Consider the following 18,233-nt stretch of genomic DNA (forward strand, 5'->3'; position numbering starts at 1 on the left):
TGCACAGCAAAAGAAATTATTAGCAGAGTAAACAGACACCCCTCAGAGTGGAAGAAAATATTTGCAAACTATGATCTGACAAAGGACTAATATTCAGAATCTACAAGGAACCCAAACAAATCAGCAAAAAAACAAAAAAGATCTATCAAAAAGTGGGCAAAGGACATGAATAGACAATTCCCAAAAGAAGATATACAAATGCCCAAAAAACATATGAAAAAATGCTCGACATCACTAATTACCAGGGAAATGTAAATTAAAACCACAGTGGGATGCCACCTTAGTCTTGCAAGAATGGCCATAATTAAACTATCAAAAGTTAATCAGTGTTGGCATGGATGTAGTGAAAAGGGAACACTTTTACACTGCTGGTGGGAATGCAAACTAGTACAACCAGTATGGAAAAAAGTATGGCAATTCCTTAAGGAATTAAAAGCAGAACTACCATTTAACCCACCAATCCCACTACTGGGTATCTATCCAGAGGAAAAGAAGTCATTATATGAAAAAGACACTTGCACACACATGTTTATAGCAACACAATTCACAATTTCAAAAATATGAAATCAGCCTACATGCCCAACACCTGCAAGTGGATAAGGAAAACCTGCAAGTGGATAAGGATATACACAAACTGTGTGTGTATATATATATATGTATAGATATACAAACTGTGTGTGTATATATATATAGATATACACAAACTATGTGTGTATATATATGTGTATATATACATATATACATACACACAAACTGTGGAATACTACTCAGCCATGAAAAGGAACAAAATAATGGCATTCGCAGCAACCTGGATGGAGTTGAAGACCATTATTCTCAGTGAATTAACTTAGGAATAAAACCAAACATTGTATGTTCTTACTTATAAGTGGGAGCTAAGCTGTGAGGATGCAAAGGCATAATAATGACATAATAAACTTTGGGGACTCAGGGGGAAGGCTGGTAGGGGATGAGGAATTAAAGACTACACATTGGGTACAGTGTACACTGCTCAGGTGACAGGTGCACCATCATCTCTGAAATCACCACTAAAGAACTTACCCATGTAAAGCAAAAATCACCTGTTCCCCCAAAACTATTGAAATAAAAATAGAAAATTTTTAAAAAATTGTACAGTGATTAATACATAGTAAACAATTGTTAGCTATATTGCTAACATTTTTATTATTTTTTATTATTTTATTATTATAGTTTTATTGTGTCATTGCTATGAGGGAAGTATTGTTCTTGATGCTATAGATAATAAAAAAGTATTCTGTCAGTAAAAAATAAATAAGCAAATAAATAAATAATCCCTTCCTTCATTTACTTAGAATAATACCATCAAAATTTGTAAACCTGCATACCCTGAACAAGAGCTCTAAATAACACTAACATCTGCCCACAAGCTCAACAGTTGGTCCCTGCTTGATCTTTCAATTAGGTAGTTCTGTAAGCAATTATTTGTTTCCTTTTTTTCCCTTTTCATATTAAAATACAGGACAAAATTAACAGCTGGCAGCCCAGAAACATACATCTGCCCATATGTTCCTAAATAATATGGTAACAGCCTTGAACTACTTACTTACTAGAACTCGGCTTCTCAGAAATATTTAATAATAATTTATATCTCATTACATACATATTGGTGCATATCCAGCCCTCTTTGGCTGAATTCATTGGTACGTGTCTTTATTTACTCATGCACTGATTTACTACTGATAATAGGATTCATATCAGATCTGCAAAATCCCCAGCACAAGAGCTTATATTCCTCACTGCAGCTACAAGCTCGTGTCCCACTGAGGCAGTAAATTAGGTTTGTTTTTATAATGGACCTCAGAGTCATATAGTTTAATCAAAATCCTTGATTCAAGCACCCCAGGGTACTTATCATTGGTTTAGTTTTGAGACTTTTTTATTTATTTATACAGTTGCTTGTTGATTTAATTCATTAATTGGCAAAAATTACTTTATTAATATTCATGAATCACAACAAAGCAAGAATAAGATATATGAATATTATAACCGATAGATGTAGGCTAATTTTTCCAAGACCTAATCCACCAAATCTCCTTCTACAGTGGGTCTCACTGTCACACATATGGACCAACCAAAATCCTTATGCAGTCCCACACTCAGTGTGGTCCAGGCAGGGCCCTCTGTCTCTAGCCTTTCCTCCACGTTTTCAAATTTTAAATATTTAACAAAGAACATAAAGGAGCCACTTGTTTTACTTCACTGACAACATTTTTTTCCTTCCTTGTGTTTTCTCTGTCAATAGCTTATAAACCTAAATCTTTATCAATGGCAGAATGTGTAAATTAAGAGTGGTGAAAAAATGACATTAAACAATTGTCAACTGAATGAAGTTATTTTCTTCCATCTGTTTTTTAGTGGAACCCACTTGTTCAGAATTATATTGATCTTAAATTTTGTTTCAGGGTACATTTTCACCAATGCTCATTCTTTTTTTAAGTTTTATTTTATTCTTCAAATAAAATAAAATTTTCTTTAATTGACAAATCCTTCTTGGCCCTCTTTATGTATTCATCTATTTGCTTATTTACTATTTAATTTGAAATAGGTTAATTTAATCTTATATCTATCTTTTGAAAGAAAATTCACAAGGATAAATCTACCAGCATCCAAAACTGACTATAACAAGAACACATCTGTGAACATCAAGCATTTAGGAGTCCAGACATTCTATCCTTTATATGGACATCAGCAGTATAGAAATGACTTTCTCCTAATACTTGCCTCATAATTTATGACCATCACTGGTCCGTCGTCTGTCCTCTTTTAACTTATTGTGACATAAACTTATTCATTCATTCCCTTACAATCCATAGCTGAGAATCCAAAGAAACTGTTCAAAAACTCTGAATAAAACTAACATCTGTCAATCTGCCCATTACCCACAGAGATAATAAACTAGATCTTCATTCTCATTGTTGTTCAATGAACTCATTGACTAGAACTGGATTAATATTAATTCTTATCACCTGACACATTCTCAACACTGGTGCTCTTCCATTTTCTTATTTATGTAAAAATCTTTCCCTTAGAAGTAAGAGCAACCACCCAGCCCTGTGCTTGTGTGTATTTTATTGACTTCAATGCTTCAAAAACATAATAATAATCCATTGGTTCATGCTTGACTTTCTTTTTTTATTCATTGACACACTTGTTTAATAAGTTCCCCTGTAATCCCAGCACTTTGGGAGGCCTAGGTGGGCAGATCATTTGAGGTCAGGAGTTTGAGAGCAGCTTCACCTACATAATGAAACCCCGTCTCTACTAAAATACAAAAATTAGCTGGGGATGGTGGCAGGTGCCTGTAATCCCAGCTACTCAGAAGGCTGAGGCAGGAGAATCGCTCGAACACAGGAGGCAGAGGTTGCAGTGAGCCGAGATCGCGCCATTGCACTCCAGCCTGGGCGACAGAGTGAGACTCCCTTTCCAAAAAAAAAAAAAAAAAAGTTTGTTTATACATTTGTTCAATTTGTTTAATGATTTACTCATTGATTCCCTTACACTATACTAATGTAATCAATATCATGAGGCATAAAAGGGTTAAGATCAAGACGCTGCTACAGGCCCATCTATGAAGGTAAAAGACTGGGTATCTCTTACAGTGGATTTCAGTGGTGCCTACATGGATTAATCCTGCCCTCACTCAGCAGTTGCCATGCTTAATCCTCTTCCATTTAGTCAGCTACTTAATCAGGTATTTGTTAATGTCAGTAATTTTCTTTGAAACAAAAAACTGAAGACTAGCAAGGCACCACCAACAAAATAGAACAGCATCGATTATTACATGATCTTTTCATATCTTCCTTACCTAAATAAACTAACCATCCTTACCTAAAAGAATTAACCATTAAACCACAGCCATTATTTTCACAGATTTTGGTGCTTAATAAAAACTATTTGGCCAGGCGCGGTGGCTCAAGCCTGTAATCCCAGCGCTTTGGGAGGCCGAGGTGGGCGGATCACAAGGTCAGGAGATCGAGACCATCCTGGCTAACACGGTGAAACCCCGTCTCTACTAAAAATACAAAAAATTAGCTGGGCGTGGTGGTGGGCGCCTGTAGTCCCAGCTACTCGGGAGGCTGAGGCAGGAGAATGGCATGAATCTGGGAGGCAGAGCTTGCAGTGAGCCGAGATCGCGCCACTGCACTCCAGCCAGGGGGCCAGAGCAAGACTCCGTTTCAAAAAAAATAAAATAAAATAAAATAAAAACTACTTATAATAGGCCAGACAGTGGCTCATGCATTTTGGGAGGCCAAGGCGGGTGGATCACTTGAGCCCAGGAATTTGAGACCAGCCTTGGCAACATGGCGAAACCTCATCTCTACAAAAAATACCAAAAAATTAGCCAGGTGTGGTGACATGAGCCTGTGGTCCCAGCTACTAGGGAAGTTGAGGCAGGAGGATTGCTTAAGCCTAGAGGTCGAGGCTGTGGTGAGTTGTGACTGCGCCACTGCACTCCAGCCTGGGTGACAGAGTGAGACTGTCTCAAAAAAAAAAAAAAAAAAGGAAAATAATCCTTGTTTCAGCAGTATACACTTTAATGTTTAGCGTGTGCTGTTTCCATTTTTTTCTCATTCATTTATTCACTTATCATTGATTCATCACTGATTAGCCAATAATAATACAATCAGTACCCATGGATTAGAAAAACATAAAATTGAATATTCCTCTCATTGGATTATAGCAGTGCTGAGCAATAAAAAATATAATGCCACCTACACGAATACTTGTACATTTTCTAGAAGCTACAATATTTAAAAAGTAAAAAGAAAAAGATGAAATCAACTGTAATTGTGTATTTTATTTAGCCCAATATCTAAAATACTATCATTTAATCAATATAAATAATTCTAGAAATATTTTACCTTTTTCATATTGAGGCTTCTAAACTCGGTGTGTATTTTTCCACGTAGATCACATGTCGATTAGACTAGTCACATTCCAAGTGCACAGTAGTTCCCGTGGCTAGCATGGATGATACTAGACAGTGCATGTCTATAATCTAATTTCCCACAGAGATAATACACTAGATCTCTTCCTATAATGCATCTCAGTATGACACACATGGATCAATGGATCAATCAACATTCTTCATACATAGCAATGCCACAATTATCACTGGCCCATCCGTAGCCCTCTTTCTTTTAATTTGTCTATGTTTCAAAGATGATGCAATAAGCTACTATAAATCCATCTTCTTGCCCAGTAGAATACTGATAATTACTTTCAATCTTCCTGGGTGATACCCTCTTAAGCAGTTAATGGCATAGGTGTATATCAATGGAGGACTGTTTAAATCAACAGTGATGTAAAATGTATATGAATATTAAACTGCCAGCAGCACAAATAAAATAGCCTGACTGTACTCTTAATAGAAGTGGTGTTGAATTGGATTAATCATGAACACTGATTCATATAACATTCTCATCATTGGTTCATGCATGTTCTGCGATATTTTAATATGTAGAGCTATTTATTTCTTTTAAATAATATAGTCAACATCCATGAGCAAATCATCCAAACCAAGAACAAGGACCCTGACTGTCCCGTCATCAGCCTCCATGCTCCTTGCCCACAGAGAAAGCAGCCCGGCCCTCATCATTACAGAATAGCTGATCACCTGCGGTGCACTCACTCTGTAGAAGAGAAAGCAGGTGTGAAAAGGTGTGAAAAAGACTAGATTTAAACTTTTTAAAGAAATATTAAAATTGTAAAATGCTGGATTAACCATAATCCTTGGCTTGTGCCACATTCTCAACATTGGTCCATGGCTGGCCCTCTTTCTCACCACTGACCCACAATTAACACTTCGTTCTTAATCGACTTAATAAATTATTTTAATTATTAACTTAATGAACACCATTGAGTGAATCACCTAAAATAAAAATGAGAATTATGACCATTACAAACCCCTCTCTACGTGTCCCCTCTTATATGAGTGACAGGCCCAGGTAGGGAGAGCCCACGTCATCTGCCCAGCAGGACTGCGAGTTGCCATGGGGTGGCACTGCTCAGTGCCTCCTATTCTTTTTGTAAGTGGGAGTGGTCCTTGTGGCCTTCGTGTCTATAGAATATTTACCATATAGAAGACAGATAACCTATTTATTTAAAGTCTTTCAATTTTAAAAATCTATTCACTTATTGATTTTTGTAATATAATCAAGTAAAACACCACGAATCTACCAACAAAACCAAGAAAAACAGTAGTACATTATAGAGATAGATAGATAGTATATATAGAGATATATAGCATATATATAGAGAGAGAGATAGATAGTATATATAGAGATAGATAGTATATATAGAGAATACTGCTCTCATGGTAATGAATAAGTCACACGAGATCTGATGGCTTTATCAGGGGTTTCTACTCGTGCATCTTCCTCATTTTCTTTTGCTGCCACCATGTAAGAAGTGCCTCCCGCCATGATTCTGAGGCCTCCCCAGCCATGTGGAACTGCAAGTCCAATTAAACCTCTTTTTCTTCCCAGTCTCGGTTATGTCTTTATCAGCAGCATGAAAACAGACTAATACAGTAAACTGGTACCAGGAGTGGGGTTTGTTGCTGAAAAGATACCCAAAAATGTGTGAGTGACTTTGGAACTGCATACCAGTTCCAAAAGGCAGAAGTTGGAACAGTTTGGAGGGCTCAGAAGAAGATTGGAAAATGTAGGAAAGTTTGGAACCTCCTAGAGACTTGTTGAATGGCTCTGACAAAAATGCTGATAGTGACATGAACAATAAGGTCCAGGCTGAGGTGGTCTCAGATGGAGATGAGGAACTATCTCCTAATATGCCAGTCTAATGCTTAAGTATCCTTTTGCAAACTGGAGCAAAGGTGATTCTTGTTATGTTTTAGCAAAGAGACTGGCAGCATTTTTGGAACTTTGAACTTGAGAGAGATCATTTATGGTATCTGGTGGAAGAAATTTCTAAGCAGCAAAGCATTCAAAAGGGGGCTTGGGTGCTATTAAAAGCATTCCATTTTAAAAGGGAAACAGCATAAAAGTTCAGAAAATTTGCAGCCTGACTACGCAGTAGAAAAGAAAAACCCTTTTTCTGAGGAGAAATTCAATCTGGCTGTAGATATTTGCGTAAGTAACAAGGAGCTCAATGTTAATCCCCAAGACAATGGGGAAAATGTCTCCAGGGCATGTCACAGGTCTTCATGACAGCCCCTCCCATCACAGGCCTGGAAGCCTAGGAGGAAAAAAATGGCTTTGTGGGCTGGGCCCACAGTTCCCATGCTGTATGCAGCCTATGGACTCGGTATCCTGCATCCCAGCCACTCCAGCCATTGCTAAAAGGGGCCAAAGTAAAACTCCGCCCATGGTTTCAGAGGGTGCAAGCCCTAAACCTTGGTAGCTTCCACGTGGTGCTGAGCCTGAGGGTGCACAGAAGTCAAGAATTGAGGTTTGGGAACCTCTGCCTAGATTTCAGAAGATGTATGGAAACACCTGGATGCCCAGGCAGAAGTTTGCTGCAGGGGTGGGGCCCTCATGGAGAACCTCTGCTAGGGCAGCACAGAAGGGAAATGTGGGGTTGATGGCCCCACACAGAGTCTCTACTGGAGCACCACCTAGTGGAGCTGTGAGAAGGAAGGGGGCCACCATCCTCCAGACCCCAAAATGGTAGATCCACCAGCTTGCAGCATGTGCTTGGAAAAGCCGCAGACACTTAATGCCAGCCTGTGAAAGCAGCCAGTAGGGAGGCTATACCCTGCAAAGCCACAGTGTGGGAGCTGCCCAAGACCATGGAAACCCACTTCGTGCATCAGTGTGACTTGTGTGAGACCTGGAATCAAGGGATATCATTTTGGAGCTTTAAAATTTGACTGCCCCACTGGATTTTGGACTTGCATGGGCCCTGTAACCACTTTGTTTTGGCCAATTTCTCCCACTTGGAATGGCTGTATTTACCCAGTATCTGTACCCCCATTGTATCTAGGAAGTAAATAGTTTGCTTTTGATTTTACAGACTCATAGTCGGAAGGGACTTGCCTTGTCTCAGGTGAGACTTTGGACTGTGGACTTTTGGATGCCGAAATGAGTTGAGACTTTGGGGGACTGTTGGGGAGGCATGATTGGTTTTGAAATGTGAGATGAGATTGGAGGGACGAGGGGCAGAATGATATGGTTTGGCTCTGTGTCCCCACTCAAATCTCATCTTGATTGTACTCCCGTAATTCCCACATGTTGTGGGAGGGACCTAGTGGGAGATAATTTGAATCATGGGTGTGGTTTCCCCCATACTGTTCTCATGGTAGTGAATAAGTCTCACAAGATCTGATGGTTTTATCAGGGGTATCCGCTTTTTCATCTTCCTCATTTTCTCCTGCCTCCACCATGTAAGAAGTGCCTTTCACCTCCCGCCATGATTCTGAGGCCTCCCAGCCATGTGGAACTGTAAGTTGAATTAAACTTCTTTTTCTTCCCGGTCTTGGGTATGTCTTTAACAGCAGCATGAAAACAGACTAATACACCAGCCCATAACTAACTTTTATTTAACTTTTGTATTTATGTATTCATATTTAATATTCAAAAAACTGCCATGAACCAACCACCTAACACAACTGACCAATGTAGTAGCTTTAAAATTTGACTGCCCCACTGGATATCAGACTTGCATGGGCCAGTGGCCACATGTGACTATTTAAATTTAAATTAATAAAAATTAAGTAATATTAAAAATTCAGTTACTCATGAACACCAGCCACATTTCAAGGACTCAATAATCACATGGACTAGTAGCTACCATACTGTACAGAACAGATTACAGAACATTTCCATCACTGCAGAAAGTTCTACTGGGGACGGGTATGGTGGCTTGCACCTGTAACCAGCTCTTTGGGAGCCAAGGCCGGTGAACTGCTTGAGCCTAGGAGTGCAAGACCAGCCTGGGCAACATGGGGAAACCCTGTCTCTACAAAAAATACAAAAATTAGCTGGGTATGGTGGTGCACACCTGTAGTCCTAGCTACTCAGGAGGCTGAGGTGGGAGGATCACCTGAGCACAGGGAGGTCCAGCCTGGGCAACAGAGTGAGACCTGTCTCAAGGCAAAAAAAAAAAAAAAAGAAAGAAAGTTCCATTGGACAATACAAGAAAATACTCTTAGGTTATATTCTAGAACTTTTTCTAATGAACCTAATTGGATTAATCATGATCTCTGCTTCATGAAACATCATCATTGGTTTATGCTGACACTCTTATTTGATTTGATCATTTCTAAAGAAGTTGTAATGAGCAATCATAAATCCAATCTCTTACTCCACTAATAGAACACTGACATCATCTTTCATCTCTTTGTGTGCTCCTTGGTCACAGTAAATAGCCCAGATTTCTATTTATGGGCAAACGTGTAAACAAACTATGTACATGTACAAAATGAAATACAAAACAGCTGGTAAAGGAAGTGAAACAGCGTAGGTTATTTGTATGGCAGTCAGAATTTAATTAACTATAATCCTTTCATTCTTGGACCATTCTCATCACCAGTCCATGTTTTGGCCTTTTGTTTATTTTACACACTTAGGTAATTATTTATTTATTTTTAGTACTAAAATCAACATCCAACATGCCACCTTGCAAAAACAAGCATATTAACTGACTCTTTAACCAATGCATTTTTAAAGGGGCCTTGGATGAACTGAATTGGAATAATCATAATTCTAGGATGATGAGTGTTGCACTTTCCTCTAACATGGTCTTGAGGTCTGTCTCAAGAGAGTAAATATAAATTCTAGCTCTGCCTGATGGGGATGCAGGACAGGTGGTCATGGGTGTTTACAGTGTGTCTTTTATGGGATATGTCTTTATCCCAGCAGACAGTCTAATGCCTAAGTATCCTATCCGTTACCAGGTGTCCCTCTCACAGGAAACTCATTTACACTGGCAGTCCCCCTGTGGTTCTTGTCTGACCTACGTCTAGTCTATTCCTATGAAGATAGCCATTCTCTAGGAGATCCCTGACCAGGAAAGAAGTTAAATTCAAGTGTGTTGGTCAGGTTGAGACACAGAGGAAGCAACTCAACAAAATACATGAAATGAAACAACAGAAGCAGTTTATTACTTACAGATCCTGCATGCCTCACAGGGCCAGCGGGAAGGGGAAAGCCTGTATTGCAGGCTACGGCATTTCCCAAGCAGGTTTCCTGCAGAGAGTTCTCACTGGTGCATTTAGAGCAAGCCAGTATATCTGTGTGGTCCACATAGGCTGTGGGGTGAGTGTATCTAGCTGATCCTTAGGGAGGCAGTATCCTGGAGGTGGCTGTACAAGGCAGTTATCTGGATCTATCATATTAAGAACTGGGAGGAGGTGGATAACTGCAAACTGTGTCAAGGGTGACTAAGCCTGCTTCTGGAATGAGAAAGTTAAACTTAGGTTCAAAATGGATACTGAAGCTACATACAATAAAAAGAATTTACAACAATGAGATATGATCACCTTTGTCCCATGTTTGCCCTCTCTTGTTTTATTCATGTGTTTGTTCATTCATTCACTTATTTATGAACACCCTTAAACAACTCTCCAGCCAAGATTTAACAACATCAACTATTAATTACATTTTCTTTAAGTACCTTATCTACCCAAGTAAGAGTCAAAATTCTCATAAATGTTGCATGACTACATAAACTATGATTTGTCCATTCTGTGCAACAAACAGCAACTATTATTAGAAAAATAAACACCTGTATCATTTTTAATGGCCTTTACTTGTGTATAATTTAATTAATAAGCCTCACTTTACATGAAATATTATCCTCATTATCTATGCTTGGCCCTTTTAAGTTTTATTTATCGCTTTAAACAAAAATCATGAAAGAACAATCATGAATCCTATTCAACAAACAGAAAACGACCAATACCTTACTTCCCTATGTGACTCTCTGCCACCGACTTAACATCCCAAACTTCTTCAATAGGAAAGTGTTCATGCAAAAGTGTAGTGCATAAATTAATGGTGGAATGCTACTGAAATGAATGAAACAGCATAAATATTTGTGTTTTAATGTCTCTCCAATTTGCAGAACTGTGCAATCGTAAATCTTAGATCATGATACATTGTCTTCATTAGTCCATGCTTGACTCTCTTTGATCTTGTTTATACATGTATCCATTTATGTTTAATTACCCCATAAACATATATAAACCCACCCCAGCATGAAAATATGAAAGATAAACATAACACATATTACGTGTGTGATATATATATAGGATACATGTATAAACATAACACATGATACATGTGATATATATGTAGGATACGTATGTGTGTGTGTGTGTGTTCCTTTTTTTCTTTCCTCATTTGCTACAGAGAACAGCCCAGTAATACTATTTTTTAATTTGGTGACAGTTATGCTGTATGAAATTAATCACCCTTGGTTCATGACATTCTCATCATGCCCGTCATCTTTGACCTTATTTATGTATTGATTCATGTTTAATAATGTAATAAACAACCATCAACCAACGACCCAACTTCAAAACAACAACACTAAACATTACTCACATTGGTTGGTTCATGGCTCATTTTCCCCAGAGGTCACAATCAAGATCTTCATCGACAAAGTGTCATTAATTTCACTCTGGAGCCTCCATTCTGTGGAACACAAGGCTGATATTAAGAAGGATGAAATAACCTGGATTTTTTTAATGGCCATCAGGTGAGAAGCACAGTATTAATCATAATCTTTGGTTCATGACAGTCTCACCACTGGCCCAAGCATAGCTCTCTGCAATTATTCATTTATTAATTTGTATTATTACAAATGAGTATGTATTAATTCACCACTCTAATCAAAAACAAGAATCATGACTATCACAAACATATGTCCCTACGCATCTTACCCAAGAAGGAACCAACCCAGATATTCTTCCTAATGGATGCAGATGATGCAGACTTGGAGTGACAATCATATTTGATTCCTACTCACCCTTTTCAATGTTTTCACTTATTTTTTTAAATACAATAAACACAGATGAACCCACCACTGATCCAGAACAAAAATATTGATTAGTACATCCAAATACTTCTTATCCACTGAGGTAAAATTCTTGTTTTATTTTAAATAGTCCACGATTGTACATAAATGGATGAATCTTAATCTTTAGGTCATAAAACATTGTCTTTGTGGTCCATTCTTGACATTCTTTCATTTCGTCACTTTTGTACTCATCTAATTCATTTTTAACTACGCAGCCGCTACACCTGAAGTCACCATTTAACCTAAGACCAATGACTATTCTGTATACCTGTTGATACACTTCCTACCCTCAGCCTCAACAGCCTAGAACCTGGCTTTTGTTTTGGAATAACCTCATAGAAGCAGAGACTAGAAAGGTGGTTACTAGGGGTCAGGAGTGAGAGGAATCTGGAGATCTTAGTGAGAGGATGCAAACTTTCAGTTAGGAGTAAGTTCTGGTGACCTAATGCAGAGTACGGTGACTACAGTTAACAATAATGTATTGCATGCTTGAAATTTGCTAAAAGAGTAGACCTTAGGTATTCTCACTGCACACACGGAAAAAGGGAACTACATGAGGTGATGGGTATGTTAATTCGCTTGATTATGGTAATCATTTCACAATATATATGTATATGAAAATGTCACACTGTACAACTTAAATACAATACAAATACATATAATATTGATTCATCAATTATATATTTATAAAGCTGGGGAGTGAGGAACACACTGCCATCATTGGTACATGCTTGGCTGTCTCTAGTTTTATTTACACATTGATTCATTTTTAACTGTTCAATCAACACCCACGAAGCCAGCTTTTATTTGTCTGCACTCACCTTCTCTGGGAGAGAAACCCCAGTGTGCCCATTCTATGGAACATAAAGCCGGTTAAAAAAAGAAAAATAGCCTACGAGGCCTTTTTTGTTTGTTAATATCAGGTTACCAGACCTGGATTAGTCATAATCCTTTGCCCAGAACACGCTCTCAGAATTGTTCCATTCAAGGCCTTTATTACCTTATTTCTTTATTCCTTGATTATTTTTAATAACAAAATTAATAGCCATGAACCACTCTGATCTCTTTTTTTAATGCCCCTCAGTTGTGAAGAATTAATCACCATCCCTGGTTTACAACCCACTCCCGTCCTTGCTGCTGGCATGCCTCTCTCTTATTGTATTGATTGTTAAAACCATCCATGACAATTACCACTGGTGGTCCCCACCTCCATCCCTCCCCCTCTCATGCCCCTGCCTCCCTCTACCTTAAACAATCATTCCCAAATCTCCTGGATACAATCCCTTTCCAGATATATATATATTTTTTTATATTTATATTTATATATATATATTTATATATATATATAAATTTACAACAAATATGTAATATATGTATTCTTAAATATTTTCCATGGGTCAGTGGCTTGCAGGAGTTTTCAGTGAAGGCTAAAGAGAAGGGTCAAGGGAGAGTGTGAAATATACAAGCTTGAGTCCAGAGCACACCCACCGCTGGGGGATTGGTAAAAGCCCTCAAACCCAGATCGCTGAGCCATCTGCACCTGTGCTCACACCACGAGCCAGTGGGCCCAGTGGTTGCACCACATATGCTCACACCTCAGTACCCGCCTCCCAAATCCAGCCTCAACGCCAGACTAGCTGGGTGACATCAGGAAAGCAAACTAACGTCTCTGTGCCTGTTTCCCCATCAGCAAGATAGTTGCAGCACTAGTCCCCAAGCAAAGTTATGTTATTATCTTCACGCCAATGGCAACCAGGTTAAAAAAAAAAAATACAAAAAAACCCTCCACCCCACCTCTGAGCCCCTCCCTCACCCAAATCTTGACTCCCTCTGCAGCAGCGCCCGAGCTCTGGTGTTAGACAGACAGACAGACCAGGTTCCACCCCAGCAGGCACTCGTGAGCTGTGTAACTGCAGAGACGTGACCTGGCTTCTCTGTCTTGTGCCCCGACTTGTACGATTTGTAGAATGAGGAATGCAGCGCCCTCGTGGGTCCAACCGGAGGGTGACCTGAACTATCGCCCATCCCTCAAGTAGCCCGCCTTCCACACCTGCGCACACCCCGCCCTTTCCCCGTCCCATGACGCCCACCCCACTGGTCAAACAGTCCCCAGTTTGATCAAAGAAATGAATTAGCTCAATGCTCAGATCAAGCCAAGGGTTTGGGACTCGGGCAGGGAATCGTTGGGGCCTGTTGTTTTTTGGACATGGCATCAGAGCTTAAACAAATACCCTGAGAAACAGAAATCCAACTAAGGGATGCGCTTTGGAAAACAAAAATTCATTTTGTGAAGTGGGACTGCCCTTGGGGAAGTCTATGCCGTGAGATTCTTGATGTTCAACTTGATTCCAAGAAACCAAAAGAGGCTTCACTATGGGCCTTACCAAAGAAACACAGCCAGTTTCCTTCTTACCCTCCCCACAGCCTGTCCGGGGCGTGTACCACCTGCCACAACTGGCCTCAGAGCAACTCAGGGACCTGAACATAATTCTATATATTATACAGAGTTATGATGTAGGTGTATAATGCCATTTACACATCAATCTGTCCATTGGGGGACTTTCACGAGGGAGTCGTGGGAAGATCACCAGTGTGGGGACCTGCCCCTGCCTTCTTCACACTGTGGGGCCTTGGGGAAGGCCTGTCGCCTCCCTGAGCCTCAGGTGGTGATCATCCCACCAGCCTTTCCTCCCTCCCAAGTGGTGTGAAAATGAAAAGCATAACATTTTAAGTGCAAGTTCCCTCCAAGCAGCAGGGATCATTAATATTGTACCTCCTGTACCCAGCACGCAGTGTTCACAGCATGCCTCAGCATACATTATCTCGTTTGATTCTCACAACAGTCCTGTGAATTGGACATAATAATCATAATTAGCCAATATTTATTGAATGCATACTCTGTACCAAGCACCACACTGCCTACTTTGCATATATTGATACTCCTCTGGGGTGGATACAATTCAATAGTATCTCATAAATTTTTCCCCCCAAATTTTTGAGCATGCACTTTGTACCGTTGCTGGGTCTAAGTGCCAGGGATACAGTAGTGAGCAAAACGGACAGATCCCCATCCCATGAGAATTAACATCCCTGTGGGTGGAGATAGGAACAGAAAATCATCAGAAAAGGTAAGCCTAATGCATGGGATAAAAGATGGTGATAAGAACTAGGGAGGAAAATAAAGCAGGAAGCGGGTAGGGAGTGACACAAGGGAGGAAGCCTCACGGAGATGATGATATTTGAGCAAAGCGTTACTAGTCCTATTTTATACCTAAGGAAACTGAGACTCAGAGAAGTTAGGTGACTTATAAGTGGTCACACAGAAAGGAGATGCTGAGCCGGGAGGCAAACCCGGGCAGTGTCGCTCCGGAGTCGGCCTTACCACTTCTTCCCGAAGCCTCGTTTTGGCAGCAATGTCCCACTGCCAGCCCACAATATAAGTGTGAGAATAAATCACGTGGCGGGGGTGGGGCGGGGGGAGGTGCGAAGGTATCTCTGACCTCCCACACAGGCAGCCCCAGAAACAGAGGGAATCCCCAGGATGTACCATTGGACCTGGATGAATAAATAAACTGTCCATCTTGGAGTTGCTGCAGGGGTAGCAGTTCTTACAGGACTGGCACAGAATCTGAAGTCAGGCAATGCTGGGATCACAGCTTAACCTCAACACAGCCCAGCAAGTTGCACCAATGCTAAACCCATCTCCTCCCACCTGGCTGTTGGGGCATCCGATTGCATCCCGCAAGAGGCGCCCCACGTGATGTGCAGCCACATGCCACCTAGGCTCAAGTTACAGAGGTGCTGCCCCAGGAACAGGAGGAGGCTTCCCAGTCCTCATGCCCCCCATGGTAAGAGACTCAGAATTTTTCCAACTGGCCACTTCCAAAAGAGCAAGTCAAGAAACATTTCTAAAGTGACTATTTCTCCCCCAAAAAAACAGGTAGGGAAAGAAGTTTCATGAAATCATATCTGAGAACTGGGGAACCTTGCCCACTACTGCTAGAAACCATGAAGTTTAATAAATTTCAACCTCAGAAACTTGGATTCAGAGGACTGTAATTATTTATCTCAGCTTCTTCCCAGCTCCCACGCAACCCCTGTGTAAGCCCCTATACTGCAAGGAAATTCCTCACAGGAGTCTCACCTCTCTTGGGGCCTCATCTTTCCTTAGATGGATCATGCCCATTTGCTGTGCAGAACTCTTACTTCTATCACTAGAACTTCTAGTTTTAAATTAGTATTTCTGTTTCTATTTCACTGATTCATTCTCCAAAGACAAGCACACAGGCCTCTCCGAGCACCTGTTCTGTTACTGGTAAAATGTGGATAATGATTCTTACCTGCCAACGATATCAAATGACACCTCAATAACAATACTTATAACAACTGTAATTGTCACTGTAAGTAAATATTTATTGAATGCTCATCATCTGGAAAGCATTCTTTTTTTGTTTTTTGTTTTTTTTTTTTTTTTGGAGACAGGGTTTCCCTCTGTCACCCAGGCTAAAGTGCAGTGGCACAATCACGGCTCACTGCAGCCTTGACGTCCCAGGCCCAAGCAATCTTCCCAGCTCAGTCTCCCGGGTAACTAGGACCACACACAGATGTGCACCACTACACCCAGATAATTTTTAAATATTTTGTAGAGATTGGGGTCTCCCTATGTTTCTCAGGCTGGTCTCGAACTCCTGGGCTCAATGGATCCTCCCACCTCAGCCTCCCAAAGTGCTGGGATTACAGGCATAAGCCACCATGCCCAGCCTGGAATGCTCTCTTTTAAGGAATTTATATGTTTGCCTCACTTAATCCTCAAGTACTCATTAGTAAGGTACTATTGGTACAACTGAAGAAAATGGGGCACAGAAATTAAATACCTGTCCAAACTCACAAAAGTAGTCAATGGCAAAGTTGAGATTGAAACCTTAGCACCTAGAATGTGTGAAGTAGGGCCTAGCCCATGAGCAGGTTCTTAAAACCTATCTGCTAATGTTAACCCAGGTCTGCAGCAAGGCTTACTGATTTGCCATTCAGCCCTACATCCAGTCCCCTCCCTCCTTGCCTTGCAATGGAGTCATTTTTACATCTGCTACCATTAGCATTCAGTCAGAATATGAGATGCCAGGAATCTAATTTGACTTGATTAATTGTACTGTAGGATGCCAGTGATATGTGTGGCCCTTGCCTGTGTGATCATTACAAATAGAATACACTAGAGATATTACTTGGGAAATAAGCTTGGATTTGATTGGATGAGAAGTTCAGCTCACTGACAGACCAAGAGAGTGAGTCCAACATGAGACAACCCCAAGGCAGATTTCTTCAGACATGGTCATAGAGAAAAGGAAATAAACAGGTTGAGGGGATGAGTTTGGAAGGAAAGAAGACTCGAGTTCAAATCCTGGGTCTGCATTTCCTCCCTGTATGATTTTGGGTAAGTCACTTACCACTCCTAAACTTCGCTTTCATTTTCACTTAATTGAGAATGGAAATTGCTATCATGGAGGGTGGCTGTGATGATTTAGAGGAGATAAAATTATGCCAAGTGCCAGCGAAGGGCTGAGTATGCGGTTGGGGCTTAGGGCTTAGTCATCCAGGAGAGCCAGTGGAAAGGCGGATGCCTGCTATTCCTCAGTGCTGCGTGAAAGCAGCAGAGACGGAGAGTTGCCACTGAGCAGCTCCAGCACCACAGCTGGGACTTGGTCCCTGTAAGCTGGCATCCCACCTGTTGTCCCAGAGCCACCTGAGCCAGTCAGTGCACTCAGAAGCAGAACAGAAGGCAGGAGCTTCACCAGCAAGCTCCATTCAGAGGGAATCTCTCTTCAAAGATCAAGTAAGCCTTTGATCTTGGTGAGAAATTGACTATTCTCTCTCATTCCTCTCTCCTTCCACTACCTGTGCTTCAATTCACTCATCCATCTTACCAGCATTCATCAGGTAGCCAGCCATCTCTCCATCTATGCATGCATCTTGATGCAGGCATCCATCCATCCATCAGACCTGACATCCATCCTTCCACCTCTCAATTTTGCAGAGGAATCACACAGACCTGAGTTGGAATCCTGGGTCTTGCTTCCTAGCCGACCTTGGGCAAGTCACTAACCTCTCAAAGTCCTCTAATCTGTAAAATGAAGAGAAATCAGGTGTCGCTGGGGTGAGGATTTAAAGACAGCGTAGATATACCAGTGTCTGGCCTCAGCAAAGTCATTAAATGT

At 40.6% G+C, this 18,233-nt stretch overlaps 1 non-coding gene across 1 annotated transcript; it reads right to left on the reverse strand.

The window, feature by feature from the left end:
* Positions 1-1,829: 1,829 nt before the first annotated feature.
* LOC116456454 (small nucleolar RNA SNORD113/SNORD114 family) lies at positions 1,830-1,901 on the reverse strand. Its single transcript, XR_004244682.1, has one exon. It is a non-coding gene; the product is annotated as a small nucleolar RNA SNORD113/SNORD114 family (small nucleolar RNA).
* Between the last annotated feature and the right edge of the window lie 16,332 nt (positions 1,902-18,233).

This window comes from Hylobates moloch, unplaced genomic scaffold, assembly GCF_009828535.3.
Source record: "Hylobates moloch isolate HMO894 unplaced genomic scaffold, HMol_V3 SCAFFOLD_16, whole genome shotgun sequence".
Taxonomy (NCBI): Eukaryota; Metazoa; Chordata; class Mammalia; order Primates; family Hylobatidae; genus Hylobates; species Hylobates moloch.